Source organism: Aythya marila (genome assembly GCF_965140915.1).
Source record: "Aythya marila genome assembly, chromosome: 1".
NCBI lineage: Eukaryota > Metazoa > Chordata > Aves > Anseriformes > Anatidae > Aythya > Aythya marila.
In genome coordinates, this window is record NC_139042.1 from 198,570,530 (window position 1) to 198,590,552 (window position 20,023).

A 20,023-nucleotide genomic window follows, 5' to 3' on the forward strand; every position below is an offset into this window, starting at 1 on the left:
CTCAATAGAAACAAAGTAACTTTATTTATTTATTTATTCCCCCTTAACAAGTAGAATTGGAACCTTTGAAATTAGCATGCCTACTCTTCACATCAGTATTGTATTTTCTAAGGTTCGCTATAAAAAATGGTACTGGCTGACAAAAAAAATTCTCAAGAGAGAGAGATAGAGTGGTAGGATCCAAAATCTAGCTTAAACATTTGGAAAATAAAAATAAAAATCTCGGATAGTAACACTGTCAGAAGAAGGTTACAGAATTGTCAGTCTCCTTTTCTAGTTATTTCATTTTGCTGTGTTTCAGACCAAAAGACTTAAGCTCCCCAAATGAAAGAGCATCCAAAACCAAATCAGCTGCAACACCTTATGCTGTATCTATTTCCCCCAATTCCATCAGTACAATTACAAAGAAAGAAATACAATTTAAAAAAAAAAAAAAAAAGGAAGGAAGGAGGGAAGGAGGGAAGGAGGGAAGGAGGGAAGGAGGGAGGGAGGAAAGGAGGAAAGGAAGGAAGGAAGGAAGGAAGGAAGGAAGGAAGGAAGGAAGGAAGGAAGGAAGGAAGGAAGGAAGGAAGGAAGGAAGGAAGGAAGGAAGGAAGGAAGGAAGGAAAAATAGTTCATCATAACAAAATCATGAAAATTGAGATGAGAGTTACAAGGTGTATCTACGCTATCAAATAACTCTGCTCCTGATTAAGTGATGGTCAAAAATATTCAAAGTGAGGCTGCACCAATTCTAAATATAGTGGGAGAATCCCTTCTATTGCCTGGCTGGCTATGCATCCCAAAATGCACTATTTGGCTGCCAGGGCACACTGCTGGCTTGTATGGAGCTTGCTGTCAACCATATACTTTTCTGTTGAGTTGCTCTCCAGCCACTCATCTCCCAGTCTGTGCCAGATGTGTCCATCATTACTCCATCCCAGGTGCAGAACCTGGCATTTACCTTTGTTGAATGTCATGCCACTGATGACTGTCCAGTGCTCCAATATATCTAAATCACACTGCACAGCATCTCATTCCTCCAGAGAGTCAACAGCACCTCAGCAATGAATCAACATTTAATCAGCAATGGATGCATTCCTGCATCCAGACAATTGATAACAATGTTGAACAGGACTGGCCCTAGGACTGGACCCTGGGAATACCACTAGTGACTGGCTGCCAGCCAGATGTAGTCCCATTCACTACAACCCTTTTAGCTCTGCCATTCAGACAGTTCATCACCCAGAGTATTGTGAAACCATATCTCACAGTGGGACAGTTGGACAATTCATCTGAAAGTATAATGTGAGGGACAGTATCAACAGCCTAACTAAAATTCAGGAAGATTATATCCACTGCTTTCCTTTCATCTATCAAGGAGATGACCTTATCATTGAAGGAGATAAAATTACTAAGGCAGAACTTCTGATGAACCTTGATGAACCCATGTTGACTATATCTGATAGTAGCCTTGTTCTTTACAAGCTTTTCTATAGCAACCAAGATAACTTCTCTATAACTTTTCCAGAGATTGATATTAAACCTACAGGTCTGCAGTTTTCTGGGTTTTCTCTCATGCCCTTTTTGCAGATGGGTATAACACTGACTAGCTTCTGTTCAGCAGGGACCTCCCCAGACTCCCACAACCTTTGGTAAATTGTTGAGAGACATCTAGCTATAACATCTGGCAACTTCCTCAGTACTCTGGATTTATGAATATTGAGCTCTCTTACAATTTCCAATTTTGGTGACTACAGATGGAAAGTCACTGTGCCCACAGTCATGGTCCTCCACCTGTGAGGACTGGGTAGCCTGAGATCTGTCATTACTATTAAAAACTGTGGGGAAAAAAAAAAAAAAAAAAAAAAAAAAAAAGGCATTAAATACCTCCACGTTTTCCTCACTCTTCTATGTTAGTTGATCATATTTTTCAAGTATCAGTCCAAAGTTTTCCTTTGACCTCTTTTTGCATACTTACATCCCCTTACAATACATACTTTTTTTGTTGTCTGATACTACACTGGCCAGTATCAACTCAAATTAAGCTTTGGCTGTTCATCCAGGCTGGTCTTCCAGGCTGGTCTTCTGCCACACTTACATTGTGACTTGTGGCACAATGGGATTGCTTGTTCCTGGGCTGCCTTGCAGCCACCCATCCTATTTTTTATCTGAGGTTTGGATTCTAGTTGGACTGCCATCAGAGCTGACAGATTCCTCAGAAGAAGACAGTATTTTTCTGACACACAAAAAAAATGCTCTGTCAAAAAGTTTCTGCCAACCTTTACGCAAATTCATCTTAAAAATCATCCAATGCTGATTAAGCTATCCAGCTGTTATTAATGGTATTATTACAGCTTTTGGTATTATGGAAGGATTATGTTAGTGCTTTTTTAGGAAAACAGCATCCGCAGAAAATATCTTCTTCATGATCAACTAAGAAAAACTCATTAAAATGCATTAAAAATGGCATACTACTATCTGCAACACCTAGCCTTGTCTCTTTAAGGTCTATAAAATATAATCATCACTTTGCAAAAATACATAAAAATTGGAAATCAGATAGTCCAAAAAAGGGAAAGGATAGATGGAGGATGCTCAAATATTTGGTCTCTGTATAAATTACTTTTTAATTTATACTTGTTCACTTCTCCATGCCTTTCCACTCTTATAAATGAGCTGTCAAATTACATTACTGCAATTGAAGCTTATAATATCCCTCCTTGTCTGTAAACACATTGTGCAAGGAGTGCCTGATGTCATTCCACCTGATCCAGAGCTTATGTTCAAAGAGCCTGATTCAAAACTCATTGAAGTCCATAGAAAAACTTCTTTTATTGAATTTCAGGGAGGTTTTTGACCAAGTCTAAAATGGAAGAACCCAGATGTTTGCTTCCAACAGCAAGAAGTGCAAGTCTACTTGTCCTGTGCATCTGTGTGAAGGAATCTGCGTCTCCTTCTATGCACCTGCATACAGGATATGATCACACAACAACACCATTGCTTATACCTTTCTATTAACCCAACTTTATATTCATCATAAAAAATCTGATTTTATCACTTTTATCCTTATCTCTTCAGATTATTCTCTTACCTTAAGATACATTTTTAGCAACCTCAATAAATTAACTGCATGTGAATCAGTGGAGAATAGTACGCCATATCTGACTTAAAATTTCTCCAATGTATTGTTGCTTCTCTTATGGACTGACCACTAAAGCCTGTATCATTTGCCTGGATGTGGGAATGAAGTGCTGTTACATGACCCTCACTTGACACGCTGACCTTGGTTTAACTATTCATCATTAAAGATTACTCTATGCATTTGGTTTTGCTTGGCAACTATGTATTTGGCTTTCTCTAGAGTCCCTTCAAAATTATCATTTGTGAATTTAGTAAATGCCTACTCAAAGTTACATACTCTTTGCTGATGCAACAAATCTGTTAAATGAGCTGCCTCTTGAAAATATCATAAAGATGTATATTTTGTATTAAGTAAATCAATTGGAAGGGCATGTGGCTGATAAATGATCCCTCTAAAATGATACTCATAGTACATTTCTGTTTCAAAAATATGCTATACATTCAAATTCATGTTTCTGAAAGACTGACATAATATAGAGGCAAAACCAGCCGAGGTATTAATACTTGTGTAATTACTAATTGCAAAATTATTTTCTTGTATTCACATGGGCTGCAGCCACATTTGAGATGATGATGAGAAAACAGAAAAGTGGTTCACAAAGTTGGCAATGCAAGCCATGAGGAGAATGTGAGCAAGTGACACTGATTCTAGCATTTTGCAACAGTGAAGTGATTAACTCCACTATAATAATAATGTTCTTTTAATGCATCTTTCAGGGGTGTAATTATAAATAGTATTACTAAAGTGCCAGCTGAGACTTATTATTCCTTGTACCATGTGCTATGCTATACACGCAATAATAGCCGCTTCATGCTCTGTATCTACAAGATCTGGATACATACCATCTTCTGCATGTCTGTGTTTCCATTCGTATGGAAAGGCACATGCTAAATGAAGGGTTGTACTGCACTTTAACTAGTTCCAGGATCTGGAAATGGGGAGATCAAGGCTTCACTACAGAGCAGATTTACTCTGCTGCAGAATAAAAGAGTTTTTCCCCCTCCATTCTTCATATGTTGTACAGAGACTGAGAAAGCTGTTAGTTTTCCTTTTTCCATTGTGACAACCCTATGGTAAATCTCACTTTTCTAAAGGTTGCAGAGAAATGCTGTGAGATTAAACCCTAAATGTTTTCATATGTTACATATGTACACATATATAAAGAAGGGGAGAGAGAAAGAAAAATAAAACAAACAAAAAAAAAAAGGGGGGGGGGAAGAAATTATTATTATTAATAATAACAATAATAAAACACACACACATGCACACACACAAAAAGAAAATAAAAGACAATAAAAAACTATCCAAGGATCAAGTTAGTCAGCCAAGTCCAGCTGGGTTGCCTGATCTTCCACTGTGCAAATGCTCACAGTTCTACTGGAGGTAATAGCAACTCTTATTTCTGCCAGCTGAGGATCTAGCCCATGAGGCCATAAAGTAAACAGGGTAAAAAATCCCATCAAACTAAACATAAAACATATAATTTAGGCTACTTCCAAGGGCTCCTGAGCTAATAAAATCTGAATTGAGAGCAAGGACATAATTAGTTCTATTTATGCCAGATTTAATTTTATCAATTATATGACTAATTGGCCTCTTTTCTATCTGTTTGCATTGTTTTCAGGCTTAAGTCAATTTTTGCTTTTATATTTGCTAGGGATATTGTTCTCTGGAGTTAACCTTTGCAGGAAGGGAACATCTCTAGATTTACACCAGGGCAACTGAGAACAGAAAAATGGATTCATTGTTACAGACCTGCTCTAACATTCACTGTAGCCACTGGAAAATGAAATATTAGACTGCCACACTGTTTGAATTTTTACTTGTTTTTCTGTAGTCAGAAGTACATTTTACTTATTTTTCTGTGCCTGTACATATGTACATGTACATGTATTCTAAATGTACAACCACAATGAAATAGCAGTAACTTTTAAATGTACCTGTCCAAAAGGCAGGAAATGTCTTTTACATGTTAAGATCATATTGCTCCCTTGAATTCACTATATGTTTTCTCCTTCTTTTTTCTTTTTATTTTTTCCTCTTTATAGCATGCATAAGATCCATACTGTATTTGGAAAATTGCCCCGCTGCTGTTTTACTTTCCAGCACTTAAACAATAATGAATAAATTATTTATAAATTTATTTAGTTTTCCTTGTTACTTAAAGTTGATTGCTAAATTGTTTGGTAGATATTCATTTTCAATGTGAAATAAATAAGATCTTACTATATTTGATTTCACCTAATATATATCATGCAGAAGGAATATAATATCCACTCATGAAACTAGCTTGAAGATTGATATATTATGTTGCATTATGTATTATAGACAAAATATAGTTAATTAAAGCAAAAGATTAGGACCAAATGAAATATGAACTCACTGAGACCTGAAATTTTACATATACAGGGCCTGATTCTAATTTACTTGAGCTGATGTAGAATGTGAATCACAGGAAAAACAATCCAGCCACACCTCTAAAAAGAGTGTAACTGATAGGATTACTGCCTTTATTGTCTTGAAATGAAGAGAAAGGCTGCAATCAAAACCAAGTAGAAATGTGGGTTACCAAAATCAAATTACTTCTGTTTCTTTTTTTTTTTTTTTTTTTTTTTTTTTTTTTTTTTTCCTTCCCCCTAGTGTAGCCCCTACTGGATGTTGTTTCCACTTCTGGTGCCCACACATTCAGAGGATTTCAGAGAGTGAGCGGAGATGGTAGATATAATTTATAACAGAGTGCTTTTGCATATAGGTCTAGATTTATCATGTGCATCATTAAGCACCTAATACAGCCATCTCAGGATTGGAGACTAGGTACCATAGAGTCTTTCTGTAGTTACTGATGGTCTTTCAATAGAAAGAAAGATTTATGTCCTGAGGGCAATAATATCAACCTATAAAGAAATCATCCAATAGAGTTTCTTACCTGATACTACTGAGGTAGTATAGAGGACTTTATCTACCCAGAAATGAATCTGGGACAATATTATGTTCTTGTTGGTTTATTGTTTTATTTTTATTTTATTTTATTTTATTTTATTTTATTTTATTTTATTTTATTTTATTTTATTTATTTATTTATTTATTTTTCCTAAAGTAAGTATAAAAACAAGAGAGAAGAGTTCTAAAATTAGTGGACAATAACATAACAGAAATGAATGATTAGAATTGGAGATAAAAAAGTTAAAATCAGTATTTTAGAAACAGTAATTAACTGTTGATCTAAAAAATAAAATAAAATAAAAAAGTTACAAGTGTTTTCGTTCTGCTGTGACTTTTGGATCTGAAGCACAAATGAACTCAGACTGAATGTAATCCTACATGCTGCAAGTTTGACTAAACAGCTGTATAATTGCAAGTCACCAAATTCTTTTGTATCCCTCCAAGTAATCAGAAATCTGTTCTGGACTTCTTTTCAGCCAGAAGACTGTGCTGGAAAAACATGGGATCTCAATATATAAATTTATTGAAACTGGTCACAAATTCTCTTCTTACATTTTTGTTATTTGTGCTATTTGAATACTGAACCCCTCATGTATGTAATAGACGGTAAAATGGAGCAGAATTTCAAATACAGACAGCAGGTATATGATCATAATAATTACTTTGCTCTTATGGTTTAACTATGTTTCTCACTTTTGTCCAGCCTGTTTGTGCTGTTCTGGGTACTGTACATAGTTTGGAGAGTCAGCAGCTCTTTACTGGTAAATGTTCCCAGAGGATAGTACAAAGGTGGCTTGGTGAATCAAAAGCACCCACCTGGTGGCATTTTGTTCCAGAGTGTTTCCTGGGAACAGGTCTCAGAGCACTGCTGTTGATTGGTATCAACCATGGTAAGGCTAATGTAGACCTTGCTCAAAGAGTAGTGGCTCTACTCAGAAATATACTTTCCACTTTCACCCACTGAGGAAACTGTAAATGCTAGACCATTTACTTTCCACTACAAGGCATTTTCATGAAGTTTGTAGCATCATTAAAAGCAAACAAAAAAAGAAACTTTTCTCTAAAATTGATCATAACAACACTAAAACTATATTAACAATAAAACAAATATTAACAATGCTCTCCACCCTTCTATGTAAAGTTCCCATACCTAACTGTGTAAAGAGAACAACAGCAAAACAGTCATTTTCTGAAATATATTAATACTGATTTCCCAGCTTCTTCTACCATTCCAGTTAATTAAAGGTAAATTAAGTCTAACCATCTCACCCAATTACATCTAGATTACCCATTTTATTACACGTGTCTAGGTTGGCAGAATAAAGAATTGCCTTCAATAGAAGAAAAGCAAACAGTTGTCTATTTAAACTTCTGGGACAACATTTTAGTTCTTAACACTTGATAAGCACTTAACAGAGGAGGACAAAATTACCTTGAAGAATCAAACCTTCTGTTTTTCAATTAACTTCAGTAACTTGAAGCTTTTTAATTAAGTACACTAGAGCAGTTTATTGCTTAGGCTGTTTCTCCGTACCTTTGAGTCTTCTAAAGTATAAGCCCTTTTATGTGGTAATAACATTTTGTATAGGTTTTCAAACAGTGTAAAGGTACTGGTTTAGCCTGTTTATGTGTAGCTCTCTACATCTGCTAAATAATTACTTTTTTTTCTTAAATGAAATATTAGAACACTAGAGCGTGTACTTTGTATGCACAGACACTGTGGATAGTGTATAATAAAATCATTCATGCTGCAATAATTAAAGCTGTGTCAGCATTTTCATTACAAACTCAATTTTTCAAGTGTTTATAATTCAACCATAAAAAATTGTCTTGGACTCTTTCCACTGTATCTGAAGGCCAACGAATATAACCATAAAGTTTATAAGTTTTGAACACTTGTTTTGCAGGTGTAGGACTTAAAATCTATTTTGATTTACAAATTAAATTTGACAAGTAGCCACTGGCTTTTTAAAACCCAAACAAATTCAAAACACTTGTGATTATCAGGTTCATAAAACTTTCCTGGTGTATTGATTGCTACAAATGGTATTTTAATCCCTCATCAAATTTGTGATTGCTTATGAAAATACTGGGAAATTCTAGCAATAAGTAAATTTGTACCCTACAAGATCTTAAAATTAATAATGTCAAGTGTGAATGACATATTCTTGTATGAATGCAAGGTTATATATTTATTTAACTCTGTAAAGGTGTTAAATCAAAACCCTCTGCTAAATTCAAGTGCTATGGAAGTCAGTATGAGTTTTGGCAGGACTTCTTCTCTGGAGACAGCAGTTATCTGTTTTTTTCACAGATCCAATACAGCATGGGCATCAGCTGCATATATTTTCCCACAATACCCTTTTAATGTGCCTTAACCCTAGTGTGAAGGGAGCCATAATAGTGAAAAAAAGAGATGTTTGCTTGTCATATCATTAAATCTTTCTTCTCAGTCTGCTAAAATGGCTGCCAAGCAAGGTCACTTGGATGGAGCTTCTTGTAATGAGAAATGAATGGGCCGAGAAACCACGACTAATATTGAAAAATAACAAACAAGGCTTTCTTTTTTATATTTTTGCCGTTTTGCATGTACAGTGTTCAGCTTGTGGAAATTTGGCCTGTGAAGACATGGAAGCACTGATCCATGGACCTTCAAGCTTTTCTGGCATATAGTGTCTTCATGAATGTGTAAGCAGCCTTGACAGAGCTGTTCTATGCAGTGCTGGCCATCTGCACAGCCTTCCCAAATCTCTGCGTTATCAAAGGGAAATGCACATCATCCCTATTAATTTTTTTTTTTTTTTTTCCTATGAGGTTGGGGGAGTGATTAGCTCTCCAGTATTTTAACCTTTGCCTCCACCCTTCCCTCCACTTCTCTCCTCTTCTCATTTTAAATTAACACTTTGACATCCCATCACTTTTCAGCCATTTAACCACTGAGAGATCTGCCAGGGATGTGTCTTTTTGTCTTGATGACTGAGGCAAACAGAAATAGACTGTGTCTGAGGATCAAAAGGCTCTGCAAACCACTGTCCTCATGTCTTTTTTGCACCCATTCCACATATTATTTTTCTTGGAGAGTCATAGGGTTTCATGTGACATGTCTGTGGTCTTAAAACATTACTATTATATATCATCTTGATACATGTATTGTGAAGTCTGTGTTTCAACTGCTCGAGTGGTCTTTTTAAAGCATGATGACCAGGCTTATGAAACATATGCTTCATAATGGGATAGAACAGGTCAGGCTAGAAAGATTTTGTAGAATGATGATGTAAGACAATGCATAGGACAGAGGTAGTATTATTGATGCTATACTTCTCTGTATTTTTTCTGTACCTGTAAAGATCACTTTCAAAATCTTGACTAGAATTGTAGACATGTTAGCCACCTCACCAAGTCAATTACAAGTCGTATTTTGGAACAAGAATATATTTGGGTTTGCTAATAATTCTTTAGGAATTTTTCAAAACATGAATTAGGAAAGAAAGGTTTTATTCACTTTTCCACAGCATTAAAAAGAATATATATGTTTGTGTTTTAACACAAACACAGCACAAAGCCTATGGGTTAAAACACAATATTAATAAAACTGTGTCACCTATCAGTACTCCAGATGGTGGTGTCTATTTGTGTTGTGAGAAAACCTACTTTGAAGAAAAAAGCTTGCAGTAGAAATCACATTACTTTATACCACGCATGTTTCTTTCATTTTCTCAAATGTAAATTTTTAAGGTAACACTAATGTTATTACACAGGTATGACACACATCTGTGATATGCACCATGTGAATTTGCCATGCTATTTCAAAGACTGGTTTACATTTATGGAGCTTTTAAAGTCCAACCCAACCTTCTGGAAATTTAACAAACACATTTTTGACCTTCCTGTGCGCAGTATTGTTGGCCAATTTGTCCCAATTTTACAGGTTTTTAATTTCAAAGTTGTCAGAGCAACAAACTTGTAGCTAGTGTTACTTTAAAACAGTTCAACATACAAATGGCAAGCTAAATTCAACCCTGCTGTTAATTCCAAGGAAGTAAATGAGATAACACCTGAGTTGAATTTAATAGAGGAAAGCCAAAATAAGATTTGGGGAAAACAAACAAGCAAAGAAGCACAAAACAATCTTATTTTTTAGTCTGGCTGAATCTTTATCTCACTCCTAAATTTAAAGGAAAAAAAATATATATAAATAAATTATTCTTATTCATTATAAGAAACTTACCAGTTTCCCTTGCTGTTTAATAGCATTTGCAGTCCAATGCTTCATAGGAAGAAGACAATAATATTCAGCTTGTCTATAGAAAAGTATGATTTATTTATTTATTTATTTTATTTCTTCCTGTAGTTTTACTTTCATTATTCCTGAATATTTGTATCTACTGCCATCAACTTCCAAGTTCCTCACTCACATGGAAGACCAATCTACTTGTACATATGAGAAAATCCACTTGTTAAACTGGTACTTGAATATTAAAACGATATATGAGAATGACAGCATTGTTTCAGACATGTGAACTTCCACAGGTCCATATATTAAGAATAAATTATCAACAGTCAACTACTCTTTACTGTGATGCCACTGAATTTAATAAACCACAATAATAGACTTACGGTATTTTAAGTATTTAATTCTGATATAGAGCAGCAAGACACAGGATGTAATTGTCTTCTGAATCTTAAAACAAACAAACAAATGAAACAACAACAAAGAAGACTTGTTTTCAACTGAACTCAAAAGATAAGTTTTCAACTTGAGGTGATTTAGTTTTAATAGACACAGCAGTCTGGTAACAAGAAATCTCTTATTGTATCCAGATTAGTCTGATTTACTTAATGTTAAACATTATTTTAAAAGCATGTGCTAAACAGTCACTGCCAAAACCTGATTATCACTGGACATGAGTTTTCTATACCAAACACTTAGGCTCCATGGAAGTGCCTAAAATGCCCTCAAGTAACAGCTCATATATCAAATCTACATTGATATTTTCTTTACATAAGAAGAATGAAAAACAAGTTATGTTCAAATTACTTCTACCTAAACTCACAGAAGTAAACAAGACTTAGTAAAAAATCTGTGTACTCCAGTATACTGCGGTAAATAATTGGTGTGATTCTAATGTAAACAGCATTAACAATACTTAACTAGGCTTGCAATATGTTGGCCTTGGCAGAGCAAAGATCTGAACTAGCTTGAAATTGTTGCTTTGTATAATAAGTAATAATACAGATGAAGAGAAACGATCTTTAGTGATTTCTTATGGAAAATATTTTGGATTTGTGGAATTTAAATGATTTGAGGTTTTCCTGTAACCCTAGCTAATATCCTGGTAATCTTTTGATGCTCATCAGTAACACATTGTTATGCCTATAAGCACTATTTCTACATCTTTTTCAGTTTAAGATTCATTAAATCTTTAGCAGCCATGAGTAATAGTATCAAAGCAGATAATACAGGATTCATTGTGTCATACAATACCTATAGATTCCACTACACAAGCAAAAGGGAGTAAAATTAAAGCTTTCTGTAGAAATGTTAGTTATAGAAAGAAAAAAGACTTATTTAATATTTATGTCTTCAATGGAGGTTTGTTAGTAAATAATATGGTCAAATGATATCTATTAACAAACTATTTTTAAAATGATTCCATTAGAATGACTCTTCCATGATGTCACATGAGTTGTTGCGGAGATCAGGCTCTATTTTAGGCACTGAAGAAAACACCAACAGAAGGTCTTAAGGGATTTAAAGCACCATTTAAAAGTGAAGAGAATGGATAGATCATAATATTTCTTGTTGTTATATGTGTATATGCTTGTGTGTATACCAGAAAGATGGTGAAAGAGAGAAAAGTAGATTAAATGGTTAAACTGCACACCCTTAAAATTCATAGTAATAGTAAACAAAATATGAAAGATTTAAAAGTTATTGTATTACAAAAATATAATTTAAAACAGTATATATATTTTTTTATCTTATGTGGAAAATCAACAAAATCTGCAATTCAAAAAATACATTATAACAATAGGTATTCAATACATACAATCACACAAATTGGCCGGCAAACAGGGATACATTTTGTTCAGTTTATTTCTGTAAATAGAAACTTATCAGTCAATATTATCTTAATTCTTTTTTTACCTAAATGCCTTACAGAGAAATTAGTCCTACTAAAAGAAATGGATAAAGTACCAATCAAAAACTGTTAGACTGGGGGTGGGGGTGGGGATGGGGGGAGGAAGAGTAGTAATTTGTTTTGATATTAATACTGTCAGAGTACTTGATGTGAGTATGAAAGAGAGAATGTGCCCCATAACTACCAATCTCACCTATACCTCTATCAATCTCACCTTAATACCTTAATACGTAGTATCTTGAATTCATAGGCATAGTGTAATTTCTAAGACCATTTTTGATCTACTCTAACCACACAGGGATGGTTGCAAAGTTATGTTCAAGATATATAGTTTATGCAGAAGACATAAGGTAAGCAGGAAATTCTTGTAAATTCACACTAACTTTGCAGCTGTGAAAGAGCACAGATGATTATGGCTTTTAAATTCCAAAAGCCATTTTCCACTGGTTTAAAGAGAGAAAAAATGTATATTGCTATTTATTAATTGTGCTATTCCTTAGCAATCCAGCTCTTTGAAAATGTCTTTCTATTAATCACAGTCTGACCTCATCATTAAGGGGCAGTTGTGAAGAGTCAGAGAATAACTGCACAACTCTAGTGGATGAACTGAACTGCTACAGTGTTCATGCACTAAGGGAGGCTCAATGAAATTAAATTCTCTCCCTGTAGGGGGTAGGCATTGACTGCTGTCTGATGCCAGCAAATAGAGGTCTAAATATTTCTTCTGAGATGGTTGCTTTACCTTCTTATACTTTGAACTTCATCCTTTTTAAATTGCCATGTTCAAATGATTACTGTCAACAGATTGGATTTTATTATATTTTATTTTTAACAGGAGAGTCAGGCTAATGGCTATTATGCACAAACTGCAGCAGCCTAAAGCCATGGCTAATTAAAAGGACCATATATACTTGTCTGTCCAAGAGCAAAGAAAATAACTCTTCTGCAGTATGAAGACTATTGAAAAGCATTTTATAGGCATAACTATGTAGGCTCATTTGTTCCACTTCCAGTATTGACAACAGCCACCAACCTGGATAATAGTTCAGAATAAATTAAGCCTAAAGTGAGAAGTGTCATCTCACTGGATCCTCTGGAAAATAAATTCAAACATATTTCTGGTATGCATTCTTACACTGTGTCATCATCTACTTGAGATGCCAGCAGATCCTTTTTATCCTGCATGTGTTTATTTCTCAGACAGAACATTTTGTATATGCAATGGACACATTCTTTTACATTGGCTGGCATTCCACCTCAAAGTTCATCATGAAAAGCTTGTTAATGTATTTCAGCATATATGCTGCAGTGGTAAACATGTTCCCAATAGCAAAGTAAAACTCCGGTAGGAGGTTTGAAGAATATGTGTGTGCTAAGATCAAATCTTGACTTCAAGTTCAAGCACAGTTTAACTGCAAATCCAAAGTTGTAAATGCAAAGTAAAGGCAACTTTAAGGCTGCTTTAAACCAAGCATGAAAGACTGAGGAGTCAAAGTTGAGATTCTATACATCTGTTTCTAATATGTCTCTTCTTGCATTTTAGACAAGCTTTGTTTCAAGCTTTACTATCACTTTAGTTGATACAGTTTGTTAATTTATAGTTTGGCGGCATTCTCTTTACATTTCAATCAATGGTTTGGTAAACAAAATAATTCATCTTTCTTTTGCAGGCTAAATTAGTTTAAATTTTTAAAATTCCTAAGATTTCTTATTCCTCCTTCCTCTATTCCCTCCTCTCTCCCCTCCACAGAAATGAGTAGGTTTACAGTATTTTAGTTTTTTAATTTAGGGATTTCTGTTTTTGCATTTCATCACAAAACTGATTAAACTCTGTTTCTGCCCTGTAATTGGATATGTACACAGACACATACATCAATAAAGAAATGGACCTATGTGTTACTGATATCATTATATATCTCAGTTTTAGATAAGAAAGCAGCTTCAGAGCTGTACTGTCTGAGTATTCAGGCTGAAGTGGCAGGACCAGGGCACAGTGTAAAATAAAACAGGAGGAAATACACAAGGGATCTGCATGCAAACATTATTCTGGTTCGTTTCTGCACTAGCCTTCAGAGGATTCTCTCAAAAGTAAACACAGTTAACTAATTCCCAAGCAAAACAAGTAAAGGCAAATTTTCCACTTACTGTGTGCTGTGCTTTGTCCGTGCACTGAAGAGAAGAAAGAGTTCTGCAGCGCTCACCTAGATCCAGGTTGGTTTCTAAATTAGTCATACATGTAAGCAGGAGGAAGCTCATTGACTTTGTAACTGTGCAAAGAGCAACCCATCTCACTGCTGCGAGACAACCCTTCAGGACACTGCGTGGAACTTCAGCACAAATGCACAGCATCTATTACACTTGAGGCTCTACCATTTCACCTACACCTGGGTGGATCTATCAGGCTTCATCTCTATTAGGGCAGTTTGGCTATGTAGTTTAAAGAAAAAAAAAATAAAAGGGGAGAGGGAGAGAGAGGGGAAGAGAGAGGGAAAGAGAAAAAAAAAAAAAAAAAAGGGCTTGCCGTTGTCACACTTGTTTCTTATTAAAGAGCCTTACGGTGGATTGAGTAATTGTGTATGAAGGTAGTCTGGCTGGCAGATGTGTGCAGCCCCAGTGGAGCACTAGATTCAAGGCAGATGGGTTGTACCAGGGCGCAAACAACATTGGAAAAAGAGAGGCGTGATTAAAACAGCAGGCCTCTGTTTTACAGTGCTAGAAGTGGGGATAGCAGGAGAGCTCCCAGGAACTGTGGCTCCCCAAAATGGGGACTGTGCAGACACAAGCAAATTGCAATAAAACAAACCTGATAAAGCACAGTGGATGATCAAATTGACCGAGTTTTACAATACTGAAACCATCATGATTATTAATGAGCCTCTTCCCCCTCCTCCTCCTTCCAGGCACTTACATTAGAAATAGTTGCAAGGAGCATAAGCATGGGTTTATTCAAAACAGAATCCTGGGCTACCGTATGGTCTGAGGCATCTTTTGGAAATGGATTAGAGTTGCTTTGAGGGCTTTACATTGTCTGTAAAGTCTGGTTTAGTTTAAAAGAAAAAGAGAATCTGAGTACTGGGAGTGAATCTGCCACTAGCATTTATATCTGAGAACAGTTGAAGCAGATTATCAAAGTGAACAAGGGAATCTTTATTATAAACTTCTCTCTGACATACATTGGGCCAAAATCAGCCCTGGTATAATCACACCAGTATATGTCAGGGGCGATTTTGTCACACTGCTTCTCCCAGGTTATTGAAACTTGGCTACAGCAGATGGTCAGAGAATCCCTGATATCGCAACAATGGTTTATAATGATAAATCATTATCATGGTTTACACTTCACTTTAGACTCTTATGTAGGAAGGAGAGAAGAGCTGTTTGTGAAGTATCAAAATGATCTCAAGTGCAGAGCTTCCAAGTGTGAGCTCATGTGTTCACCAGCTCTCTACTTTGAGGTTTAAGTGGAACTAAAATAAGGCTGGTCCACCTTTTCCTGGACTTCTGCTCAAAAACAATGAGTCTGGTACAATTCCCTCAGTGAATCTCTACTGCAGTTTTCTCCAGTAAAAAAGACACCCCGACAAGACACTACAGATGCATACATATGAGCTTGTAACCCTGATATGCCTTTGTGGTTAATGGTGACAAACAGGAAATTCTGGAACAGTAAATATTATATTCAATATTAATATTAAATTAAATATTTTATTCAAAAAAAAAATCCAACCAACCAAACAGAAAAACAGTAAAACCTACATAGGTATCTAAAATAGGTTAGACAAATCACATTCTATTCCTATCGATACTGTGGGATTTCACATTATGTTAGTTTAAATAAATCCACCACTCTGCATATCCAATCTTCAGCCAGTTTCATTTAGCATTGATCAGTAGAGTTATGATTTTTTATAAGAACTCTGATTGTGTCTCGAGCAATATTACCACAGTATTCTAGGATGTCATCGTAGAATACTACAGTACTTATTTATTGTATATAGGGAATGCTGCTCCTTAATACATACCAGCTGTTTTATCAGACCCTTTAGACAAGAGTGGGTTATATACAAAATCCTATGGATATTTCCCATGTAATCTCTTGTTATGAATTTTTCAATAAGGCCCATTCATAGCCAGGTAACTGAAACAACAAAGGAAACATAAAAAATGGCAAAAAAAAAAAAAAAAAAAAAAAAAAACTTTTTGTGGAAAAGTTCCTTAAAGTTTTTTTTGTTTGTTTGTTTGTTTGTTTGCTTTTTTGTTTTGTTTTTGTTTTTGTTTTTATTTTTTTTTTTCCTGAGTCTTAGGATTGTTTTAGCACAACAGGAATTTAACGAGAATGTATTTTTCATTGCTCCCTTAGTCTGAGCTTTTTATGGAGCTAGATTGTTGGCATGCCCTTCTCTCTTAATGAGAGAAGGACCACACAAAATAAATTGAGAAAGATTTAGGGATTAATGAGCCTTAACATTCCTATGCAGGAGTCTCCTAAAGTTAGAAGACATCTCAATATAAAGTTTATCAAAAGACTCTGTGTCTGGCAGCAGCACAGACTTCTCAGGATTCTTAACACTGAATGGTTTATTTTCCATTTTAAGATTAAATTTTGAGGATCCCTGGAAAGCTAAGGGTTCACCTTCAGTCCAGAAACATTTTATAAGACTGCTGATGCTTTGTACAAAACGGAATTCAAATTTTCAAAGACAATCAAATGTATTCTAACCTACAACAGTATGGTCCAGTTAATTTCCACAGGTTTACTAGAATTAAGTTATTTAAATGCCTGCACTTTTCATAACATATGAAAAAATTCTCTGGCTCTGTTGTAACATGAGAGAGCTACACTGTTTAGGCTGGTAGCTGGAACACTCACCTGAGACGAGAGTTGGAAAATGTCTCTTGCTGTATTTATTAGACTGTTTATTCAAAGATAGTTTAATGAAAAATATACAAACAGTCTTTGAAAGGAGGCAGAGATATGTTTGATCCCTTCAGGAAGAGAAAGAACCAGACCAAGGATTGGGATATTTATATTCCAGAAAAGGGATTCAACAGAAATGTTTTACAGAGAAAGACAGCTCTGTTACAGGTGTTGTTTCTGTTTTTCCCCTGTCTTCTCTGACCTTCTGAAAAGAAATCAGTAGACATACATTTTCAGGGAAAGAATCTAAATGAAAAAAGAAACTTAAGCTGTCATATAAATAAAACACCACAAATACACAGCAGGGGAATTTGACAATGACCTCTTCTCTCATTTTCTGTAACATCATGTTCAGTATTCTGGGTGCTCAAGGTAGTGTTCCTGGACACTTTGGTACTACGGAAAGGGCAATGGTATGTGTTAGGTATGGATTCTCTATAGATTCAAACATCTTAGACTCCCTAAATCCTTACAAAGTCCAGTTGTCATCCAATAATCTAGACTTTTCTTTTTCTGTGCAAATTCTTTACCAAGGTGACTAGCCTGTGTAACACACAGGTAAAAAATAACAAGATTTGTGTCTTCTCTGCACATTTCTTCAAAACATTTGGAGGCAGTGGGAGACACTGCCCTGTTACCTTCAGAAGATGATGACATATCTCAAGTTTTTCTTGTAAATAAAGGTAGAAGTGACTGCAGCTATTATTGAGAAACTGCCATAGGGTATTGGCTTGTACTTTATATTTTAAATAGGAACTTTCCTGGTAAATTTGTCTTAATTCATCTTAATTCATTCCTGGTATATTGTTTTATTTGACTTCTGAGAAGATAGTATTTCAGAATAGTGGAGATGACTCTCCTTCAATTTACATCTCTACAACTCTTCACTTATTTCAGGATAGTCCTTTCCTGACATCTTCAAGCATGCTAGGATGGCTCTGTTGTCCATGAAACTGTTACATGACCACCCACTATTAAACAGATGTTCCCTGGCTCAAAATATAAATAGAGTCTGGAGTGTGAAGTTGGCTGTGATTTATTTAGGTAACTGTGACCTTGTACGGAAATATTCTCTTTTTTTTTTTTTTTTTTTTTTTTTGGGCAAAATCTTTTGATTTTCAGCAAATGAAAGCTCCTGGGCTAGAAAGGGGCTTTTTCTTTCACATATAATTATAGTGAGATTTACCTGAGTTACTGGATGTAAAAAGTTGCATTATGCAGGAAAATATAGGCAGAATAAGAAAAGCAAAAATAATATAGATTTTTTTTTTTTATAATATAGAATATTTATTTATTTGTTTATTTAATATAGAATATTTTTTTAGAATCTGTGACCATGTTCTCTCTTAAGTGAAATGATTAGGGTAAGAGTAACGACCTCTATCTCTGCAAAATAAATGGTTTAAGCATTTTGTTAAAAAAGAACAACAAAAAACAAACAAACAAAAATACATCAATGTTTCCCATATAATTTCTCTGATTCTTCTCTGAAGAAGCTCAAGAAATTGTAGGGGCTTACCCATTTTAAGAGTGATATTTCAGGGCGGTCTGATTCTCTGGTAGCATACTGGTGGCAGAACTGTGTCTATAATGGGAAGACAAGAAAGTGGCAACTGGAAGAGGCACAGTGAGTTCACTGTGGAGCAATGGAGCACACTTAGAGCAGTTGTAGGTCAAGAATTTCAGTACTATATCTTCCCTCGCGACAGAAGATTGGTCTATTTACCTGGGATGGGTAGAAAATCTCATGAAAGCAATGCAAACCTTAAGAGGGTTGTGACAGCCTTCTAGGCCTGGCAGTCACTTCCTGCAATCCGTGACAGGGGTGCCTCCATGGCACACCTTTCTACTACCCTAATGTGAGTGAGTGAGTGAGTGAGTGAGTGAGTGAGTGAGTGAGTGTGTTATACCCAGCTCCATCTGGCAGTACCAGCACTACAGGATATATCCTGAGTGAATGCATTTGTATTCAATAAATCTACATGTTTTCAGAAGTGTTGACTTTGTGGAGAGAAGGATGTGTAAAGCTGTAAGGGATGGAAAATGGGATGTTGGAAAGCAGACTGCTACATTGCCAGAACAACTCACCCTAACCACTGCTCCCAAGCTACCTATTGACCAATGACTTGTCCTTGAGGATCCCATACAGATGACATACTACTACAATTTAAATGCTACTGACTGGGAGGTGAAACTGTCCCCAAATAATTTTTTAAGCCTGGATAATGAGAAGTGTGAGCTGGATGTAACTGGAAGGAGGAGGACAGTGCCCATAACCTTGGCTGCACATAGCTATTGTAGAACGAGTTCAGGTCCAGGGCTGGGCCTTGGGGATGGCAGCCTCACCTACAGTTCATTATTTAGTTTACCCAGATCAATGTTATAGAAGGTCTCCCCACATATTGCAGAATCACAGAAGCACAGAATTGAAGGGATTGGAAGGGATCTCGAAAGATCATCAGGTCCAATCCCCTGCCAAAGCAAGTTCCTTAGAGCAGGCTGCCTATGTAGGTGTCCAGACAGCATATAGTTCTGTTCAATTAATATATTGTTCTGTTCATTTGGCTCCCTTTATGCAATCTTATGTCTTTTAAATGAGAAAGTATTTCTCATTCTGAACACACTGACAGGGCAATTTATTTCCCAGGTTTCTGGGTGAGGGCCTAAGATGGTGTCACATGAGAGTTTTAGCAAGAATCCCTAGAAATCGAATCCATGCACTCTTTATTGTGAGACTGGCTATGGAAACAAGATGAAAGTTTTGTAGTTATATAAATAGTGTAGGAGGATATAAATTGTGCTAGGACTCAATATTTGTGGTTTAAAAATGTGAATATTCCCTAACACTACATCATGTATAATAGGCCATTTGCCGAGGCGATCGGCTCCGGGGCA

The 20,023-nt window shown here is 35.6% G+C and overlaps 1 protein-coding gene across 1 annotated transcript in view; it reads right to left on the reverse strand.

The window, feature by feature from the left end:
• SEMA3A (semaphorin 3A) overlaps positions 1-14,433 on the reverse strand; it is a 342,073-nt gene extending 327,640 nt beyond the window's left edge. The window contains exon 1 of the mRNA XM_082760949.1: positions 14,356-14,433. The gene's annotated coding sequence lies outside the window, so the exon portion shown is untranslated. The remainder of the gene's footprint in view (positions 1-14,355) is intronic.
• Between the last annotated feature and the right edge of the window lie 5,590 nt (positions 14,434-20,023).